The sequence below is a fragment of the Spermophilus citellus genome (genome assembly GCF_964194105.1).
Source record: "Spermophilus citellus genome assembly, chromosome: 11".
NCBI classification, from domain to species: Eukaryota; Metazoa; Chordata; class Mammalia; order Rodentia; family Sciuridae; genus Spermophilus; species Spermophilus citellus.
In genome coordinates this window covers 43,807,043-43,829,459 of record NC_138192.1, presented here as the reverse complement: position 1 = coordinate 43,829,459, position 22,417 = coordinate 43,807,043, and the positions used below count along the sequence as shown (strand labels likewise).

Genomic DNA, 22,417 nt, shown 5'->3' with positions numbered 1-22,417 from the left:
TGCTCCTGTTCCCTACCCCCACTATGAGTCAGTAAACTTATATCAGAAAAAAAACATTTGTTTTGGGGGGATTGGCTAACTTCACTTAGCATTATCTTCTCCAACTGCATCTATTTACCTGCAAATGGCATGATTTTATTCTCTTTTCTTGATGAGTAAGAAAGTATTATACATTTTTTTAATCCTTAGCAGGAAGAGTGAAGCAGGAGGCATCACTATACCTGACCTTAAAATATACTACAGAGCAATAGTAACAAAAACAGCATGGTTTTGGCACCAAAACAGACTGGTAGACAGAATAGAGGACACAGAGACTAGTCCACAAAATTACAATTATCTCATATTAGACAAAGGCACCGAAAACATGCATTGGAGAAAAGATAGCCTCTTCAACAAATAGTGCTGGGAAAACTGGAAATCCATATGCAACAAAATAAAATTAAACCCCTGTCTCTCAATATGCACAAAACTCAACTCAAAGAGGATCAAGGACCTAGGAATTAAACCAGAGACTCTGCATCTAATAGAAGAAAAAGTAGGCCCTAATCTTCATCATGTGGGACCAGGCCCCAACTTTCTTAATAAGTCTGCTATAGCACAAGAATTAAAACCAAGAATGAATAAATGGGATGGACTCAAACTAATAAGTTTCTTCTCAGCAAAAGAAACAATCTGAGAGGTGAATAGAGAGCCTATATCTTAGTTATGTTCATTCTTGACATGCAATATGGTGAAGGTTTGAAAGAATGAATAGAATTTAGAGACACACAAGACTTTGACACCTGAGTATGTATGGCATGTTGTAGGAAAGGAGTGAATAACACAAGTAGAATTTTCATGCTGAAAGTGCTAAAGATTGGAGAAGTTTAGGGGGGGGGAAACCATGAACAGTCGAGAAAGTAGGGATTTATATTCCAAATTTAAAAATCTAAGTAGAGATAAATGATCATTGTCATTGAGAGTTTGAAATATTTAATTTTGGGTATCCTCTTAAAAGTTTTCATGCAAAATTAGGAACATAAATGAATATTTATTTTATATGAGGAAATAAGTCAAAATATGTTAAAAAGTTTTAAAATCTGACAGATTTCAAAAACATCACAAAATTCAGAAAAATAGCACAATAGGACAATATGGTCATGAACCAAAAAGAACATGTGCCACTAAACTGAACTGTAATGTTTTTTCAACTAAAATTCTTGGTATACTGATTTAAAAATATTTACTACTCCATCACCTTCTGATACAATGGGCTATGCAAACAATGATAAATTGAAGAAAGACATGGAAGTCATAATTTATATAGGTTAGAAGGTCACCTTTATTTTATAATAATATAATTCCAAAGTCCCTGACAGTGAGTAGCCCTCAACCTTGCACCTCTTTGGCTTCATGGAAAATCCACCCCTGAAAATGAACATAAGGAAAACCATTGGAGTGAATTATCAGAACTATTGTCTTAGGAAGATGCAGCTTGTGTTGTTAAACCAGAAAAACAACTGAATATGGAGAGACCACCATATAGAAGTCAAGAAAGACAGAGGTACTAGAAGGAGAATCAGCAGTCATTAGATGACAAACACAGCATGGTCAATGACAGAGAGAAGGAATCCCAGCCAACAGGGATTTTTGAGCTCATGTGACTGAGGCAATGTACCTCAGAGGTTCTAGCAATGAAAAAGCTCCTGTTTGTAGGAAAATCTATCCACATTGTATTGGCTCTGAACCTCAAAGGAGAGCATATCACATTGTTGGAGAAGAAAAATGCCCTCTTTCCAATATGATTGACCATATCATACATGAAAGCAGAATTGCTAGCAATTCCAGTGCTTATGATAGTTAGATTATCAGGAAGAGACTGGGGTCCTTCTATGGCTATACAATAATCAGCATCTAAGGATACCCAACTTAACCTAGACCAGTTTTTAGGAGATGCCAAAGGAAAATATATATCTAGCAAATAGAAGGGAAATCATGCTTCTTGTTATAGGTGCTCTCTACAAGTCCCCAAAGGGGAACTGTCATAATCTGGAGCCCACCATATATAGAACTCATGTTGCTCAAGTTAGAAGATTTTTTTTTCCTTAAGTCTAATCCTGATTAAATCTATTGTCATCCAAACCATTATAGGGAAAGGGAAGTGGGCAGACAGCAAATGAGAAAGTGTTTTCCTGCAGTGTGTGTGATGGGCTGGGCTGCCCAGGAACCAGGTACAAGCCTCATGGGCGTCCAGGTGAGATGAAAGGGAGTGTCCAAATTCACAGCTTGTTGACCAAACCCAACCAAGGGGACTACGAAAAAGAATCAAGAAGGGGGCCACATCCATGTCCTCTGTCTTCTCAAGGCACCAGAACTCAACCCACCTTCTTGATAGTGACTCCACCTCCTGATTTTCCCATTTAACCATCACACTCTCTAGAAGGCAATCAGTGTTGCTCCTCTTCATGGATAAGCTACTGGCTCCCAGTCTAGCTGCTTCATCCAAGACTATGTAAGTATAAAGGCTAATGATAATGATAGATAATACAGTAATAATGTAATTTAACTATGCTAGGTCATGCAATCAATACTATAACCCTGTAGGGTAATGCTGGTTTTTATACCTCCATTTCATGGGTGAACAAACTGATACACAGTAAAGTCTAGTAGCTTCTCTGAAGACACACAGCTCATAGGAGAGAAGGCTGGGATTTGAACCAAGGCAATTAAGTTCCAGAATATGCTATATTTACCTGTCCCAGATGTCAAATTATGTTTCTGTTTTATGCCCTCTTCCTATAAAAGGATTTCAAATTAAGACTTTCTAACACTTCAGGTATCTTGCTCAATTCATTCTACCACCCAGATCTGTATTCCCAGACACATCATCCCTCACAAAAACATAGAGTATTACTCTGTTCAAAGTGTTAAAAAGAAAAAGTTGAAAGAGGGAGACAAATTTGGAGTTATGGTGATAAGTTTGTTTTTAGGAAATACAAAACAGAGATGTGTAGCCCTAAGGAGAAGAAGCCTCCAGGGATTTGTTCTAGAAATGCAGATTTGAGAGTCAGCAGCAGGAGATAAAAGAGCTAAGAGATAGGATCTGCTCCTATATAATTACATGATTAAAATAATGATACCTTAGAGTCACTTAGTACTTTATACTTTCAAAACACTTTTACATATATTATTATATTTAATCACTTACAATATTTTAAAATTTAAGTAATACTGAAATTGCTGCATAATATAAAAATGTTTTAATGGTTCCTATTCCAGAGATAAAAGAACAAGATAACACAGGAAGGCCAGGAAACTGGTATTATTGTACTCATATGCCAAGAAAGGTACAAAATGTTTGTGCCATTTTCTCACCTACTCCAACAGCAAATTTATGAGAGTGAATGAATCATGTCCTCATTTTACAGATAAGAAAACTTAAGACTTAGAAAGTTTATGTAACCTGGCCAAGGTCACATAACCATCAAGTGTTTGGCCACATTCTCCTAGGTTGCCTATCTTCGGAGCTCATTTCATGACACAACACTGTAACATCCATCTTTTGCAAAGTCTTTCCACCTGTGCTAGGTCCTCATGTGTCATCCAGCAGACTGTGCCCAAATATGTATATTACCAGCACTGGTGCATGAGAGTATTCATTTGAGTTTTACTCTGAACACAGATCACTCACACATCCATACAAAATGAATACAATGAAGATTAGATAATCTGTGCCAATGCAACTCCCATGACAACCAAATTCCTCTTTTGCTTGCAGCCTAGTTCATCTGGTGGTAATTTCCTTCTACATGAATTGTCTTTCCTTTAGAATCAAGCTCTATGCATTCAATGATATTTCTTATCTATCAAGGATTGCTGAATTAGGTTTTGTCTGTCTTTCCATCTCTCCTATATTCTTCACCCTCTGTCTCTCAGGACTTTTGCTTTCCTTTAAAGTTCATTATTTTGGCCCCTGACTCTTGTATCTTGTCTAAGCTCAGTTCTTGGCTTGACCAAGCATGACCCTGGACCACTTTGGCTAAGAGATCTAGTGGTCAGGAAGGCCACTCAAATAAACAAAACATCATACTAGAGCCACAGAGAAAGTCCAATAGAACAATGTGAATACATCTGTTTGTTAAATACAGCTGTACCTGGGTCAACTCAAGATATTTGAAACTACTCTTCAAGCATTCCAAAGCAAGCAGTCCCAGGTAGGGGCAGATAGCAGGGGAAAAATACTACTGACTGGTTTGAGGGTGAGCATTGTGTGCAGATCCTAGCTTCATTTCTAATACATCATGTAAGTTTGGACCATGTTTTAAAATATTGAGCCTCAAGATGTCCCATTTACAATAGTGAAGATACAATGTCTGCTAAGGGTTGTTCACATGCATTAATGGACATGAAACTTTTGTTACCTGTTCAGTACTCAACGAGGCTGTTGCTTGTATTATCAAACGCTTTAACCACTAAGAGTTTCAGGCACAAGATGTCTGAAGATTTATTAGTCTTTTCAAAATGCCACTGCAGTTGCCTGAGGAGCTAAGTGTGATATAGAATGGTGGTTCCTAAATTTACTGCATGTCAGGACTCAGTGGAGCTCTTTGAAATTCCAATGTCCATCCTTCCCTGTTTAATCAGAGTGTCTGGGAGTAGGAACTCGGTGACCATACTTTTCAAAGAACCCCAGGTGATTCCAGTGTGCTTCAAAAGTTTGGGAAACACTGAAATGGAGTTGTTTTTAATTTTTTCAACTCCTATTTTTTCTTTTTTCTTTCTTTCTTTTTTTTTTTTTTTTTTTTTTGGTGCTGGGGATTGAACTTGGGAGCACTCAATCACTGAGCCACATCCCCAGCCCTATTTTATTTAAAGACAGAATCTCTCAGGTTGCTTAGCACCTTGCTTTTGTTGAGGCTAGCTTTGAACTCTCAATCCTTCTGCCTCAGCCTCCCAAGTCACTGGGATTATAGGAATACACCACCATGCCTGGCCTCCAACTACTATTTCAAGGACCCAAACCTCTCCACACATACCCCAGCCTCCACCAGGGAAGGGCAGGGACCCATCTTCCCTGTCTGGTTTTGCCTTCTCTTTGGTACATAGACTCCATCATTGGAAGTCCTAATGAATGCTTCTTTGATAAAATGGCAAAGACAAAAGAGGAGAAAATATTAAGAAAGAAGCAGATGGGTAGGTTGTGGAGACCCCAGAAATACAAGGCATGAAGAATTCATGGCTTTGAGGCTTCAAGCTGGTAAGAGCAGTCAGCCAAATGCTGGTTAGTCCCTCTTCTGAACCAAAGCTCTTTCAAAATCTCCAGGATGATCTCACTCCCACTTTGCTCCAGATAATGGGCTAAGGTAGCATTCCTCCCAGGAAAAATGCTGCGTTTTTCAACCAAAGCAATGCCTCCTCTCAAATGAATTAATGATTAGGAGAGAAAGGAGATGCCTGAGAGGGTAATCCTGTGGTGATAGAAAACTGGTAAGAGTTATTTATGATCTATCCCTTCCGTTGGTGCCAGCAGCTGCTTCTCTGGTTAGATAGAACTAAGGCTCAGCCTGTGTGTGCTAGGCCTCAAAGCGGGTACTAAAAGGCTGACACAGAAAGTGATTCTTGTACTTGACCATGGGGCCTCCTCTTGTTCATCACTGACTATTGACTCCAACCCTTGTTCTCTAGCATTCTCTCTTTTCCCTCTTCCCAAAGATGTGGGTCCACTTGACCTCTCTGCTGCATTGGGGGAAATATGTTAGAAAGGCATAGAAAACCTCACAGAAGTAGTGAACCTGAACTTCAAGGCTGTGGCCCACATGTCAGGAGTCCAGATGCTCTCAGAGCCACAGAAGCTGTATACCTTCTGGACTCTAATTCATTGGCATTTAAAAAAGAAATGATTCTTCAAGAAAGGTGGATCCCTGATCCAGGCTCTCCCATAAGCCACTGGTATAGAGCAAGACAGGAGATGAAATTGTTTAGTCATTTCTTAACACACTGGGGGCAGTGCTGGTGCCATTCTCCCTGTGATAAGAATGCTTGGACTAGACCCAAGGGTGGGATCAGGCTCTGCTGCTGACTAGCCGAGTAATCTGGAGCTGTTATAAGATAAACTTTGGCATATTAAAATATTAAAGAGCTTATTGAAGCTGACAGCAATTCATGAATCAGGGAGCTCCGAAATACAAGTGTTTCCCATTTCCCACAAAGGGAATGAGGGGAAGCTTTTAAAGGCTGAGTGAGCGCAGAAGGGTAAAGAAATTACCAAAGGGATTAAAGATTCAACAATACCTTCTTTGGATTATCCTGGTGAGATATTGAAGGCAATTTGACAAGTGCCCAGTTACTCATCTGTAATTGGCTGAGCTTAACTTTTATTTTCTTCTAAATTCTGAGTTAGGTTTCAGGCTTGGTTACCTACACAGGGCATCAGGATCACCTGGGTATAATGGCTTCCCATCTAATTATTTCCACAAAGCATTGTCTCTCTGTACATCAACTTCTGATTTGTAAAATGGGATAATAAACTTGTGATGGTTACGATTAATATTTGTAAAGTACTTAAAACAATTTCTGGCATATAATAAGCATCTTTTGCTTATCTGTAATTATTATTCCAAAATTCTCAATAACTTTTCAGCTGTCATTGCCCGTTGGCAGCAGCTGCATTCAGGACTATGATTTTATCCTGAATTTTTTTTTCTGGTTTTCTGTGAGTCAGATCTGCTTCTCCTTTCTCTGATTTCTCACCTTCTCCAAGTTTTTTTCTTCTGTTTCTCATTATTCAATCATATTGGGTCATCACAATGTCCTGGTCATAGCTGCCTTTCTTTTAATCTCTCCATATTCCCTTTGAACAACTTTAGTTTCTTCCTGTAGTTCCTTCTCTCATGAATAGAAAGATGACTCAAATAGGCTTTGAGATCTGGCCTTTTGGTTGGAACTTGTCCATTGATTCAATGGTTGCTCAGCTTTGCATCAGGAAATTTTGGACTTTGCCACTCACTAGGGAATGTTGACACAATTAACAAATGATAGCAATGTAGTGGGGATGTATTCTGAGAAGGGCACCTTTGAACAATTTCATCATTGTGCAAACATCATAGACTGTACTGACACAAAACTAAATGGTATATCTGTCTAAATACTCAAGCTGTGTGGCATAGCCTATTGCTCTTAGGGCCATAAAAACCAAAAAAGCTTCTGCCAGCATAGCACAACATATGTTTTATTGCAAATTGTTTCCTTTTTTTATAAATAAAAGATTATACACTAAAATAACAATAAGAATTACTGTAAATATATAAATAGTTATTATCACTATCAAATGTGATATACTATAAACTAATTGTATGTGCTAAACTTTTATACATGCTAAACTTTTATACAGCTGACAGCATAGTAGCTTTATTATTCCATCAGCCCTACAAGCACATGAACAATGTGCTGTATTCTAACATTACCATGACTTCCATGACATATGAGGTAGGTATTTTTCAGTTTTATTATAATCTCATGGGACCACTATTATATATATGGTCCATCATCAATCAAAATGTCATTATATAATGCATGATTATTCTTAATTTTTCTAAGTCTTGGTTTTACTCTTAATAAAATAGGGGCAATAATAATAATTTCTACCTCATAAAGTATTTGTAAGAATTGAATAGATTTTTTTTTGTGTGTAAAATGCTTAGCAAAGTGCCTGCAGTATAGACTGTGTTCTTACCATTCTATTGGATCTCTTTAATCTAAGATGGCTAAGCCTTCCACACAAATTAACTCCTCTTCTAAATCTCTCCTTACCATTAATAGAACTGTCACATTCTTAGTCAACTGTTTTCATAAGTTGAGTCTTCCTTAATTCTATGCTCTTTTTTCACCCAATATCTGAACATCTGATGGGTCAGCAAATTTTGTTGACCTGTTATTCAGGTTCCTGCTAAATTTAACTTTGAATGTGCTTAATTTTTCTAATATGTTTTAAGCCTCTCCCTCCTCTTATTTTTTTTTAATTCTGACTTCTAAGCTACTTTTAATTTGCAATTTCAGATAATAATTCCAGTTCTTTGATGGCATAATAAGAACAAAATTTCCAAAAAGTGATTCAAAGACATACCTGGGATTTAGAATGCACTCAGTGGGAACTCCTGCATCCAAATTCAGCACCGACTCCATCCGCATGCCATGGAGGACTCTGTAACATCCCTTGGGTCATATGGCCTCTTAGTTCTGACTATCTGGTTTCCCCACTCATGTTCTATGAATATCTTACACTTCAAATTCAGACTCCATGTGACAATTCTGCATATTCATTCAGTCTGGGTCGATTTCCCAAACTTCTCCTATAAAAAGCAAAGCAACAAGGACAATTCAGAAGGAGTTCTCCATATAAAGCTGCCCTATAAAGCCACTGATAATTCTGTGATCAGCTTTTTCTCTCCAGCTTCTTCCATTTTTTTTTTCCAGTGAACTTTCAATATACACGGAGGTACTTAACGTTTTTAAATAACCATCTTATGATCTGCTCCCTCTGCCCTTAGTAAGTTGTCATCCCACACCTGTGTCCTCCTCTGGACATCTGCCACCCTCCCCCATTGTACTTTCAAGGCCACCTGCTTTGGGGAAGCTTGCCCTGGAGACCAGTTCTGGTAAGGTCTCTTCCCTAGAGATTCTCCTCCAGATCATCCTTTCAGTACTTCACACATTGTGATGTGGCTGGTGAAAGTTTGGACATACCTTTTTAAACCACTTCTTAATTACAAAATCTTCAAGGAATAAAACTTCATCATTGTATGGTCCAATAGTTAGCACACACAGCTAGGTTTGAAGTATTCGATAAAATGTGAAAAAAATAGAACTTATTTTTCCTGGCATGTAACAAGAAAAACATGGCCCATTGATAATGTTTTGGGCTTTCAAAATGAACACAAAGGTTTTCTTGAATTTGAAGGCTGTACAAGCCAGTGAATTATTGAATGCAAACTATAACTGTCCTGTTTTTCTGACATTCTGACTCACTGAAGCTGTATCATCCAAGTCTGAAGAGCTGGCAAGTCTCCTGATTTTTTATTTTTTTCTTGGCTTCACAAAATGAATAGCCACTATATTTTTATTTGATTGTGTTTGGTCCTTAAATTACCCCTAAGCTATTTTTGGTGGGCAGTGAGCTTCACTTCCCAGTACACTGCTTATCAAAACACCAGCTCATTTATGTATGTGGAACACTAAACTTTTTTTCCTCCTTGTTGTCTTTTATATTCAAATATATCTCAAATATGAGTGAATACTTGAGAAAAAAGACTTTATGATAAAATGTCTTTCATCAGGTGTAAAATAAGGCTGTGGCAAACTTCTGGATGTAATGTCAAAACAACAAAGATATTAGACATAAGCCATATATCCTTCAATATTTGCTCTTTTTAAATAATTTTTTTAAAGTTGTTGATAGACATTTATTCATACATGGTGCTGAGAATCGAGCCCAGTGCCTCACACATCCAGGCAAGTGCACTACCACTGAGCCCCAGCCCCAGCCCCAGCTATGTTTGGTCTTATTTTTCCTGAAGATGTATGGTATTCTTTAAGATAAATTTTATTTCATGATTTGTGATCTTTGGATTGATTTATTTTGACCTAAAATGCAGAGGACTGGAAAGCAAAGCTGTCTGTATTCATACTCCAACAGCTGTTTTATTTGTTTTTACCAAATGCAAATCGACATAAAATAACTAAAAATCACAGATTTCTAGAGCAACTGGAACTGAATTTATTCCCCTTTGGAAGCAACTAAAATAAATAAAAATATGTGAATCAGTAAATCTCAGACATTAGGCAACAGATGGTGAAGAATAGTGATCTTTGAGATAAAGAAAGGATACAAGGTAAGACCTATGAGAGCCACAGTATGTTAGCTGGAGAATTATCAGACAAGATTGTCCAGAGGGGATTAGGGTTCTCCAGAGAAACAGAACCAATACATGGTTGAGGATAGATAGATAGACTGAGATAAAAGATGAGTGATTTGTCTTATGGGAATTGGTTCATGTGATTATGGAGGCTGAGAAGTCAACTACCTGTCATCTGCAAGCTGGGGGACAAGGAAAGTTGATGGTGTAATTCATACTGAGTCTGAATTCCTGAGAACTAGGGGAACCCATAGAATAACTCCCAATCTGTGTCTGAAGGCCTGAGAACCAGGGAAACTGTTGGTGTATGTCCTGGAGTAAAAATCCCAAGGACCAAGAGCTCTGATGTCCAAGGGCTGAAGAAGATGGATGCTCCAGTTCAAGAATAGTGAACAAATATGCCATTCATCTACTTTTTTATTCTATTTGGCCCCCAATGGATTGGATAATGCCCACCCACATTCGTGAAGGTGATCTATACTGCATCTACTGATTCAAATGGTAATCTCATCTGGAAGCACCTTCACAGACACACTCAGAAATAATATTTTGCTTGCTGTCTGGGAATCCTTTAGGCCAGTGAAGTTGACACATACAATTAACCATCTCAGAGGGAGAACCAAAATGGAGTGTGAGGTTTTCCTGAGTAAAAGAGACCAAGTTTGGAGTTCAGGAATCCAAGGCAACTAGGATTTGTGGGGAAGAAAAAAAATCCTCAAGAGCCCTCCTGAGAGGGTTTCCCTAGATCTATAGTTGAGTGCTCAGTGCATGCATGTGAAAACAACCAACAAAACTGAGCAAAGAACCATCAGAAATTTGTGGGCAGAATGATCCTCAGAGCTCACACAAGGCTAGAAATAGTTTTGTTTTTACCAACCAGAATGGAAACATCTCCTAATACATATGCATCAAGCAAAGTCTTCAAAAGTCTACACTGTAGTAGTATAAATTAGCCATGTAATAAAAGGCTGTTCTATCCTAAACTCAAATGTTGGAAAGCAAGCATCAAATGGATAAAACAAGTGACAATTTTATTCCAGAGCAAAGCTCCAAAATATTTAAGGAATTAAAAAAAAAAGAAGAAGAAGCCAGCATTCGACATAAAATTCACAATGTCTGGCATCCTGTAAAAAAATCTCTCAGGCATGGAAGAAGCTGTAAAATATGACCTATAATGAAGAGGAAAATCAATCAATAGAAATAAAAGATCTAGAACACCCACTAAAAACCAAAGATTTGCATGGTAAATAAGGCAATAAAGAGGTAAATTAGAATAAATACTCAATTCTTCAAGCAGATGGTGGTATAAGTGTGTAAAGTTAACAAATAATAGATTGAACAAACAAAAAGAAAAAAAAGAATATGGCAGATTTATACCCAACCATATTAAAACAGTAATGGTCTGTTTTCTTAATGTCCTAGCATAAAGACCATTTATATGTGAACCACATATGAAAGGTCTTTCTTTAATAATAAACTGACCAGAAACCTGGTCATTGTGGTCATTTTATTTACTGGAATTTCTGTTTTCTATGAAAAATGTAACATGATGCTTGCTCATGAACCATCCTTCAGAAAGAGCGAGTTTGTTTGTAGCTGTTGTTGTTTGCTATTTTTAAGCTCCCTTTGTATATGGAAAAGACCATTTAGGAAGAAATAAGACTGTAAAATTCACATACACTGAGAATATCATATGACTGAATGCAGAGCATAACATGTAAGCTATTTTTTCTCACATTTTTAACTGTAGGGGGATATAGTGAGGGAGGATTGAACTAAGTTTATCCTCCTTTATATCACTGTCACATATTTGGTGAGCACCAGTGCATAACATATTTGTTTGGGCTTTGATTTGACATTGAAGAACACAAACATTTACACATTTATCACTGTCTTTGTAAAATCTAACTGAAGAGAGGAAAAGGGTATCTCTTGGTTGGGTTTGATGAAAGGCAAGGATACATTGTGTGTTCCACCATTTATGCCAGACTTTAAGTTCATTTTTTTTTTAAATCTTCCATTTCCATAGGAATTCTATGACTTTGGAGATTGGAAGTAAAATAAAATCTACTATGTCTTATGTTATTTGCCTGTAAAAAGATGATAATAACAGTTTACAGGGCTGGGGATGTGGCTCAAGTGGTAGCGTGCTCGCCTGCCATGCGTGCAGCCCAGGTTCGATCCTCAGCACCACATACAAAGATGTTGTGTCTGCCAAATACTTCTCTCACTCTCTCTTTAAAAAAAAAAACAGTTTACAATGTTAATGCATCCAGTCTAAACCACTCAAAATCATTTCATACGCTGTGAAGGAACAAGAAGGTGATTTAGCCATAGACATACCATGCTGCTCACTAGTCCTATGATCTGGACAATTTATTTAAACTGCCTGAGTCTCAATATATATCTTTTAAAAGCAGTGGCACTGGCACCATATATAGTTATTGTGCAGATTCAGTGAGGTCATAAAAGTAAAGGCCCTTTCATTTAGTCCTGGTCACTCACTAGGTAACTAACAAGCGCCAATCCTATTTCCTTCCCTTCTTACATCATTTTTGCCTAAATTTATTAAAATAATTTAAAACCTTTATCTAGTAGTGTGCAGGTTCACAGCTTTACTAGTTAGATATTTGGAAAAGTAAATTTGGTAGTTTACTGTTTGAAATGGCAGACAGACACATAGGTATGAAAATACCATTGAAAGTAGAGTGAGAAAGTACTAAGTGGAATAACTCCTCACAAGAAGGGGGATAATGAGTACCTCGGGATGATGCTGATGTATAAACCAGAATGGAGGAGGAAGAAAAAATCCCCAAAGAAGGCTATATTGGAAGTAGGAGCTCTTTTCTAGTAGGACCCTGGAAATATCTTAGGCTCAGAATCATCAGACAAAGAAAGCAAAAAAAGTGTTGTAGGATAATAACCTGAGTAATTAATTTAAAAAATGTCCCCATGAAAACTAAATCAATTGATATCTTTTAATTCAAAGATACTTACATATATCAAGAATTGGCAGCCTCCATAGCTAAACCTGGAATATCATTCTCTAATGAATTTGAACGACATATTTGTATAAGGTTAGGATTCCTAACATGGTATGTTTGCTCAACAATAAAAAGCACTTTTATTTCTGTAGAAGGGAAGTGTGGTTTGCCCACCCACTCCCCACGTGTACACCACAGCAAGAAACCTAAAAACCAGCTTGCCCTCCCCAGACACCCAGGACCTATCGCCATTGCACTCAGCTCTTCGTGTTCACAGAAGGTTTGTTTATTTGCCTTTAGTTGGATTATTTTAAAATAAGAATCAGACATTGGTTTTGTAAGAAGCTTAGATCAAGTAGCCAATTATCTATGGGTCATTCATCTCCTCATTTACTCACAAACATGGTAGAAAATTAAAAACAACAAGGTACTTCAGGAAAGGCTTACTATAGGAGTACCAAAATGAACACACAGATCAGCTGATCAGAAGAAAAATATGCATAGATTCAGTAAACTTTTTATTCCCAGTTTTATTTTCATGGAGAATCGCAAAGATATTAATCTTTATTGCAAGGACAACTATGAAAATAGAGCATTGGGAGGGCATAGAAAACACTTAAAAATTGTAACTGACAAAACAAAAATAAAAGAGAAATAAGCTTGAGGAAAACTCATAGAACTTACAGCCAGTAGAATACTATCTCATGATCTGAGCAATTTTTTAAACTGTAATTCATTTAATTTCCAATTAAATTTTAAAAAAAATAGTCAAAATAGAAGAAGTTAGAAGTTTTGTACCTGTTAATAATTTCACCTTTTTGTGATTTAAAGGCAGAAATATTTCAGTTAGGACTAGAGAACATGGATTGAAAAAATGGAGAAGGAATAAGAAAATTTACTGGAACTGGAAAATAAAGAAGCCTTTAACCAAAGTATGAATGAAATATCTAGAGACTGAAATCTAGACTGAAATATCTAGAGGCTGATATCTAGAGACATTTTATGGAACTTTGGAACACTAAAGATCCTGAATCTTACCTGAAAGAATAAGATTTTAAAAATCTCAATTAGCAAAAAATAATAATTAAATTGGTACCTAATCTTTGATCAAAAGCCCCAGATACTGAAATGGTAATTCCCAATTGTGGAAAAAGAATGTCTCAATCACGCATATAAAGCCTGTATCAGGCAGAATAGTCTAAGTAGTGCTGAGGTAACAAATAACTCCCACATACTTAAGTTACATATCCTTTGTGAGTTGGCTGTGTCTCCACCCTAAGACTCAGGTCCCTTCCTAGAATATGGTTGTCTTGGTGGTAGAGGAAAACAGTGTAACAAAGACTGAAAGATAAAAGTCTTATTCATCAAATATTGTGATTAAAGCTGGAAGATTACAGTTATGTCATAAAGGATGTATAATTTCCTCTAGCCAATAGAATAGAGATGTGAGTAGAAACTTTTAGGAAGACGTGTCTACCCAAGAAGGTGATGCTGAAAATATAAAGAAAAACAAAATTTCATGCATCAAAAATTGATAGAGAAAACAGAATTATTTTGACAGATGTTAGGAACATTATCTTTTCAGTAGCATATTTAATATTATGTCAAATGACTTTTCTTTCTGTGAGTTTAAGCACATTACTTGGTTCTAAAAGGAGAAGTATTTACATAATAAAAATAATATTAATCCAATTTATTGGTATTCAGACTTTTAGAACCTCAAGCTATTGAGCTATCTGAATTAATTATGGGTTTAAATCAGAAAGTATATAGCATAAGTCTTGATACATGAGAAGACAGGATAAAAGAAAAGTAGGTTGGTGATGGGATATAAATTTCCTTCTCATTTTTAGTTTTAAAGTTGATGGAACAAAAATATTGGCCAAGATATGTATTTTTTTTACTATATAAGGGATTTTTGTAGAAGAACTAAAATAATAACTCTCATAACTCAGAATGAAGGGAAATATTTGATAGGTGGTAGAATTAGTGAGCTGAATTTTAGTTCTCAATGCATCTAAAGTCATTAAATCAAGCAATGGATTCATAGCAATGTTGCTAAATTGGTTACCTGGGAGGTAGCTGGAAATGCCAACATCATAATAGCTTTTAATACCATATGTGCACATATTATTTTAATAATAAAAATGTTGATCAAATTAGAACAAACATATGATAGGATTAGATAATTTCAATGTAGAAAGTGATTACAAGTTATCATTAACAACCTGTATCTGGCAAAGTTATTTCAGGATTAAATGAGATAGTGAATTGAGAAATGATAGGTACATAATAGATAACAGAACTACAAAATTCTGTTTTTTCTCCTAATTTATAGAAAGTACCCTGATTTTTTCCAAAGCTCAGTTATACTGCTTTATTACAAGAAGATTTACTTCCTCACAGGTCCCACAGAAAATCATACTGCTTTTGTTCTTCATGTCTTAGTTCTATTTTTCTGAATCATTGACAATTTGATCTAGAATATACTCCTTGTCAAATGTTCCCTTTCACTCAACCATGAGATAATTTTGAAAGAGTCATGTGCTAGGGGCTACCAGGGATACATTGCCTCTGAGGACCTTACAAATTACCAGGGAGGAGGCAATTTCAGAACGCTGTGGTAATTTCTGGCACAGAGGTATGTGAAGATACCTTAACAACACAGAAGAGGGTTTTCTAGATCTAGTCATGGCTGGGTTTGAGAGGCCCAGAGAAAGTGACACTTGAGTTGCTCATGACAGGCTAGAAATTTGTGACCAAAACAGTTTGGAGATGTGGGTGCTGTTTTGTAGGATAAAATGGCACATGTCTATAATCCCAGTGGCTTGGGAGGCTAAGATAGGAGTATCAAAAGATCAAAGCCAGCCTCAGTAATGGTGAGGTGCTAAGCAACTCAATGAGACCTTGTCTCTAAATAAAATACAAAATAGGACTGGGGATGTGGCTCAGTATTTGAGTGCCCCTGAGTTCAACCCCCATTACTCCCCACCACTACCACACACAGAATAGTCATGGAGGTATCAAACAAGATAGGAATTTGGGGTAACATTAAGTAGTTGACATGCCTAAATCTAGAAATTTCAGGTGAGGAAATATGAGAGAAGATTAGACCAGAGTTGCAAATACTGATGGCAGAGTTTATTCTGAAGCTTTGTTCTAAAGCTGTTGTTTCCTGAAGCAGCCATTGCAAGCTAGTGCCCAATGACAGTTTCTCCCTAAGTGTCTTTATGCCACATGTTCAGGGTCTTACCAGTGTTGTCTTATACTCTTCAAATTGTCATGCACATGTCTATTTTTTTCCTTGGAAAGACCCCATAATCGAGGACACAGAGATTTCAGTTTATTTGCATCTTACATAGACAATTGTACAGTCCTTGATATATCATGGTGCTAGTTATAGTTATACATAGTTATACTGAGTTGTTACATTAAAATGTTTATAAACATATTTATTAAATACAATGTGATAAGTCTGTGATAATCTACTTGATAGGGTATTGGCAAAAGGGATAAATACACTGTCATTGTAGATGTATTTATTTCTGTCACATGAATTTTTGCACATCTGATTCTAGAATTTTTCTCTTTTGGAGATGCTGACACTGAATAAGAAATACAAATGAAATGCTACAGTACTTCTCAAATTATTTTTACATTCTAAACTTTCCCTCAGTTCAAAGCAGAAAGCTTTCATCAGAATGTGTCTACATATTCAAGAATAACATCACCATAAAGTGAATGTTAAAAATAACTTTTTGTTCTCTTGTCAATCCAGACTGCCAAAGTATTGTGGCATTTTTAGCAGTCTAGATTCTCATTTTCAAATGAAGGTTTGATTTGTGTTCTAAGTTCTGTGCTGTATATCAGACAGACATCTCATTAAAGCTTTGGTTTATTAAAATAGAGGAGATGGCAACTCCCAGCCTTTGCTTCTATGGTGTGCCTATCTATAGCACACACAATAAACAAGACTTGAATAATGCAGAGTAGGAAATAAGTAATTTGTGAAATGAATTAGAATGAATCGAGAAGTTAGGGAATAAATCTCAATTTGCAGAAGGCCAGAATATATTGGTTATAATCAAAAGGGCACTGCAGGGAAGTACCGTACTACTGCCAAATAATGTGAAGCACTGAGTTACCTGAAAGAGCAAGTATTGTATGATTTTATTAATTTTAGTTTAAAATCCTCTTTTTATACTGGGATAAATGAAACTTTTGCACTCTTCTTATGCAAAACAGCTTCTCTCCGTGTTTCCATTTCTGTCATCCAGAACATGTTTCTGGCACATAATAAACACTCAATGAATATTAGTTGATCAGAATTGAACTTCTTAGCCCATTATCTGAGAAACAGGACAGAAAGGCCATGTCCCCTGTCTATCATATTCATAAGCTGAACTATAGTGGGTCTTTGACGATGCACAACATTAACTCTTCCCTCTCAATTTTCTTCGAAGGAAGCAATCATCTGTCCATTTATTGCAGTGATAAATTTTTCACCAACAGACTGTTTTGTAGTGTTTCTCTACTCTCTCTTTTTTTTTTGAAATATATCTCTCTATATTTTTAGTTCTAGATGGGCACAATACCTTTATGTTGTTTATTTTTATGTGGTGCTGGGATCCAAGCCAGTGCCACACGCATGCTCAGCAAGAGCTCTACCACTGAACCACCACACTCCCGGCCCAACTCTCTCTCTCTCTCTCTTTATTTTTTAATTCTCCAACATTTACATCTGTGGGACTCCCAGCAGAAAATCTAACCCTCTATTTCTTTGAAAAAACAAATGCTACCAGAAGGAAATTATTCTAATGAGTTTCTATGAAAACCTTACATCTCTATGCCCTTCGATGCCTCCATATTGCCTGGCCTCAAAATGAAAGATACATCCCTCCTACCTTTTAAGTCCTGACTTCCTTCTGCTATGCTGGAACCCCTTCAGAACTCTCATCCTTTTGATTATCTTCATTGTTTGTGGTACTTTCAGCCTCTTTTTCTCTACCAGCTTATGCATGCTAGCTTTTCAGTAGGGTCCAGAATTCAATAAATCATACTTTACCTTACTTTCACTTCTGGCTACTATATTCCTGGTGTTCACCTTCACAATCAATGATTCTGGGAAAAAAAAAATTGTGTATCCTTACTCTCTTTTGTTTTTTTAACCTTTCCATATGCCTCAACCCCTGTTAGACTACCTTGCATTGGGTGGAAACTACTTTTATTCCATACATAAATAACTTCCTTGCTTATAGTCTTTGGTGACTCTACAGCTTTCATCCTTAAAAACTGCACCTGACACTTTGACATTTAAAAGAAAAGAATTTGCTGGGCATGTTGGTGCACACCTGTAATCCCAATGGCTTAGGAGGATGGCAATTTGAGGCCAGCCTCAGCAACTTAGCGAGGCCTTAAGCAACTTAGTGAGAGTCTGTCTCAAAATGTAAAATAAAAACGGGCTAGGGATGTGGTTCCATGGTTAAGTTATACTGGGTTCAAACTCTGGTACACACAAAAAAAATGTATAAGAATTTAACAAAGTAGGACCTTGATTGTGTGTCCTCAGAAAGGCATGCTAATAAGATTAGCCCCTGGCAGGCATTTAGGAACTTGGATTTGGGGAAGTTTCCCCACCATTCCTCGAACTGATGACTGAAATCAGGATTAAAAAGAGATATTTGTACTTCCATGTTCATTGCAGCACTACTTATAATAGCCAAGTTATGAGGTTATTTAAATGTTCATCAACAGAAGAATGGATAAAGAAAATGTGGTATATACAAACAAAGGGATATTATTAGGCCTTCAACAAAAAGGAATTCTGCCATCTGATATATGAATGTACCTGGAGGATGTTATGCTAGGTAACTTAAGTGACACAGAGAAGGACACTACAGGATTTTCCATATATGAGGTGCCCAAAGTAATCAAACTTGAAATATAGAATGGTGGTTACCAGAGGCTGGGGGTAGGAAAATGAAGACTAGTTGTTCAATAGGTAGTTACAATTATGCAAGATGAATTAGCTGTAGAAGTTGGCCCACAGCATCATGCCTATAGCCAGCAATATTTTATCATGCATTGTATTGGTCTATTTCCTATTGCTATAGCAATACACCTAGGGAGAGGTACTTATAAAGGAGAGAGATAAAGGAAAGACAGAAAAGCAGGAAGAAAATCAGGAAAAAGTGTTTTCAGAGATGGAGAGAATTTAAGAGTTTTGGAGGCTTAAAGTCAAAATAGCATAGTGCCAGCTCTGGCAAGTGTTCCCAGCTGCATCATCTCACAGAGGTTGGGAGCTCCTGTGTCAGAGGCAGATCACATTATAATGTACAGGAAGCCAGAGTGAGAGGAGGGGCCAATAATGCCCCCCCCCCAGACCCCACATCTTGAAGTCCCCATCACCTCTTAAATCACCATACTGAGGACTAAGCCTCCAACATGTGTCCCTTGAGGGACAAATTACATCTAAAACACAGAGTACACTTAAACATTTAGTTGTTAAAGGAGTAAATCTCATGTTAAATGTTCTTACCATAAAAACAAACAGCAACAACAAAACACAAAAGGACACAAGGACAGTTTTTGAGGCAATGGATGTCTGTTACCTTAATTGCAGCACATATGCCCAAACTCTGCTATATTCTGTGCATTCAACATGTGCATTTTTTACATATCCAATAGAGGTCAGTAAGACTGGCTCAAGCAAAAAAAAAAAAAAAAAAAAAAAAAAAAAAAGGTTAACTATACAAACCACTTTGTGCACAACATGCTTTATGCTAAATACCATATTTCCTTCAGGGAATCTGGCATTTTCAAACATTCCAGGAATTGGGTTTCTGTATGACAAACACCCCATAAAAAAAAAAAAGAAAAAAAAAAAAGAGAGAGCGAGACTTTGAGTTTCTCACAAGCTTTCTGGGCAGGTTTCCAACATGTCATACATGTTGCTACAACTTGTTGCAGGGGGAAATTAACTGTGTTCTGTGTGACTGGCACTCCTGGGAGAGGACCCTGAAAAGTTTGCACTTGCATTTCTCTGGACTTATCCCATCTCCTGACTATTGGCTGATTTTGCTTCGTAACCTTTCCTATCACACAGTGAGTCAGTCATAAGTACAAGTACATGCTGAGTCCTCTGAGTCCTTCTAGAAGAGCCCTTCTAGAAGGGAGTGGTCTAGAGGCATGTCTTAAGATATCCATTCTCAAAAACTCCACCTCTAGGAACACTTGCTCAGTTTTTATGCCAATGATTCCCCAAATTATTACGTGTCTCTGGTTATCTCCCCTGACATAAATATCTCATCCATATGTTCATATTTAATTGTCAACAAACATCTCCAATTGGGTGGCTCTCAGATTTCTCAAACATAACAGTTCCAATACCATACACTAGATTCCCTTCTCCAAATCCCAAGGCTTTCCCACCTCAGCAGCAGCACCACTTCCCATGTCCAGAACACCTGCAGGTTTTAATGGTTACACCTCTAAACATTTCTGAGTTCATCTTCCTCTACAACCCGTGAGCACTACTCACTTCAGGCACTGTAATGATCCTAGTATATGTGTGTGTTTGCATTTCTGTTCTCAATCCATAATCTTATTCTGAACTGAATTGTGTCTACCCCCTATTCAGACATTGAAGCCCTAATCCCCATTGTGACTAGATTTGGAGATAGCACTTTTAAGGAGATAATCGAGGTTAAATGAATTCTGATATGACTAGTCTGCTTATAAGAAAGAAAAGAGACACCAGATCCACCTGCCCCCTGTCAACAGCCCATCTTGGGCTCCCAAAGAAAGGCCATGTGAGACTGTGGCCAACTATGAGACAAGGAAAGAGGCCTCACAGGATCCCAGTCCTTCTGGCCTCTTGATCTTGGGCTTTCAGCCCTTACAATAGCTCCTAGAAAATAAATGTGTATCTTTTAAGCCAGTCAGTCTGTGTGGAGTCTTGCTATGGCAGTTCAAACTGACTAATGCAAATCTATTCTCCACACAGATTATTAAAAGAATCTTCAGAGACATTCAAAGCATAAAGATAATATAGTGGGTCATGTTACTTTATGCTTAAATTTTCAACAGCTTCTTAGTGCTTGTCAAATAAAACCTAAACTCCTTACTATTGCCTGCAAAGCTGCTGCCTGATCTGATGCACCTTCAACTTCACCTTGAACTATCTTTTTCCTTCATATCTCAATTGCTCTATCTGTATCATTTCTGCAAACATCTCAAGATAATTCTCTGGGCCTTCCTTTGCCTAGAATCTTCACCTACTCCTCACATGGCTGCTGCCTTCTAATCCTTCATTTACTATTGGCATAAATTACCCTGGCTCAGAGAAACCTTATCTAGATGAGTTAGTTCCTATTATCCTCTGTTTCTAGAAGCAGGCTATCTCCTTCATTGTACCAATAAGTTATGTCACATATTTGTTTGTTTGCTCTACTTATTTATTGTCCATTCTTCCACTTTCTCTATAAGGTTTACACACAGGAACGATATCTACTTTATTCTCTAATGGATAGCTAAATCCTGCCGCAGTACATGCCACATAAATGAAGCTTAATATATATTTGTTAAATAAGAAGGTGGACAGGTGGGTGAAGAAACTTCAAACAGAAAATCCAAATCTCTTAAAACATTTATAAGACCTTCCACAATCTTACTTGGGTGACCAATCAATGCATGACTGAACCACATGATCTTGGAGATGGAATTTGATTCTTCTACCTAAGAGTACATTGATCCTATCCTAGAAACACAAACTGATATTTTTGAGTACCTATTTATGCTAGTTTCTATGCCTGATCCATCACCACTATTTCCCCTCACTTCACCATTGTATGCAAACAATACTGAACATATTGTATTCCACCAAGGTCAGTATTTCCCCTGCTCTTCCCTTGTCCTTTAAACAGTCTCTCTGGCTCTTTTCACTTGGCTAATCCCATTGGTACCTATAGTCTTGATTTAAACATCAGTTTTGAAAGGAAGACTGTCTTTGGCCCCTAGGTTATTCAGGTCCCCTTTCAAACTTCTTTTAGCTTCCCAACCCTCCTATCTTTCCTCACATTGTCAATATTTCTTGCTTTACTATCTTCCCTTCCATTACAATAGCAGGTGTATGACATAATGTACTATGCCCGATTGTATCTTTAGGATCTAATAAGTTGGCTAAGGAAAAAAAAAACTGTTAAATTAGACTGAAATTCTCAAAGTTTGTAAAGATCAGATTCCTACTTCAGCACTTTCTGGCTCAACCAACTATGAACTGGTGGCTGTTACTATGGAGATTCTACTTACCAAAGCATCTTCAGAACTAATAGGTTTTAAAAAAATGTGCCTTTATAAAATGCTCCATGACATTTTGTGATAGAGGAAGGCTTCATACAAAAATGCCTGATTTTCTACCCTCATTTAATCCCTCTATAAGGCAATGGTTTCACTTCATATCCAGCGATCCTTTTGCAGTCAAGAGATTTTATGAATACTTAAATTGGTACAAAATACGAGCATCCTCATTTTGCAATTAATTTC

The 22,417-nt window shown here is 37.1% G+C and overlaps 1 protein-coding gene across 1 annotated transcript in view; it reads right to left on the bottom strand.

The window, feature by feature from the left end:
* Positions 1 to 8,113, bottom strand: part of HNMT (histamine N-methyltransferase) — a 193,272-nt gene extending 185,159 nt beyond the window's left edge. Inside the window, exon 1 of the mRNA XM_081262418.1 lies at positions 8,102 to 8,113. The gene's annotated coding sequence lies outside the window, so the exon portion shown is untranslated. The remainder of the gene's footprint in view (positions 1 to 8,101) is intronic.
* Between the last annotated feature and the right edge of the window lie 14,304 nt (positions 8,114 to 22,417).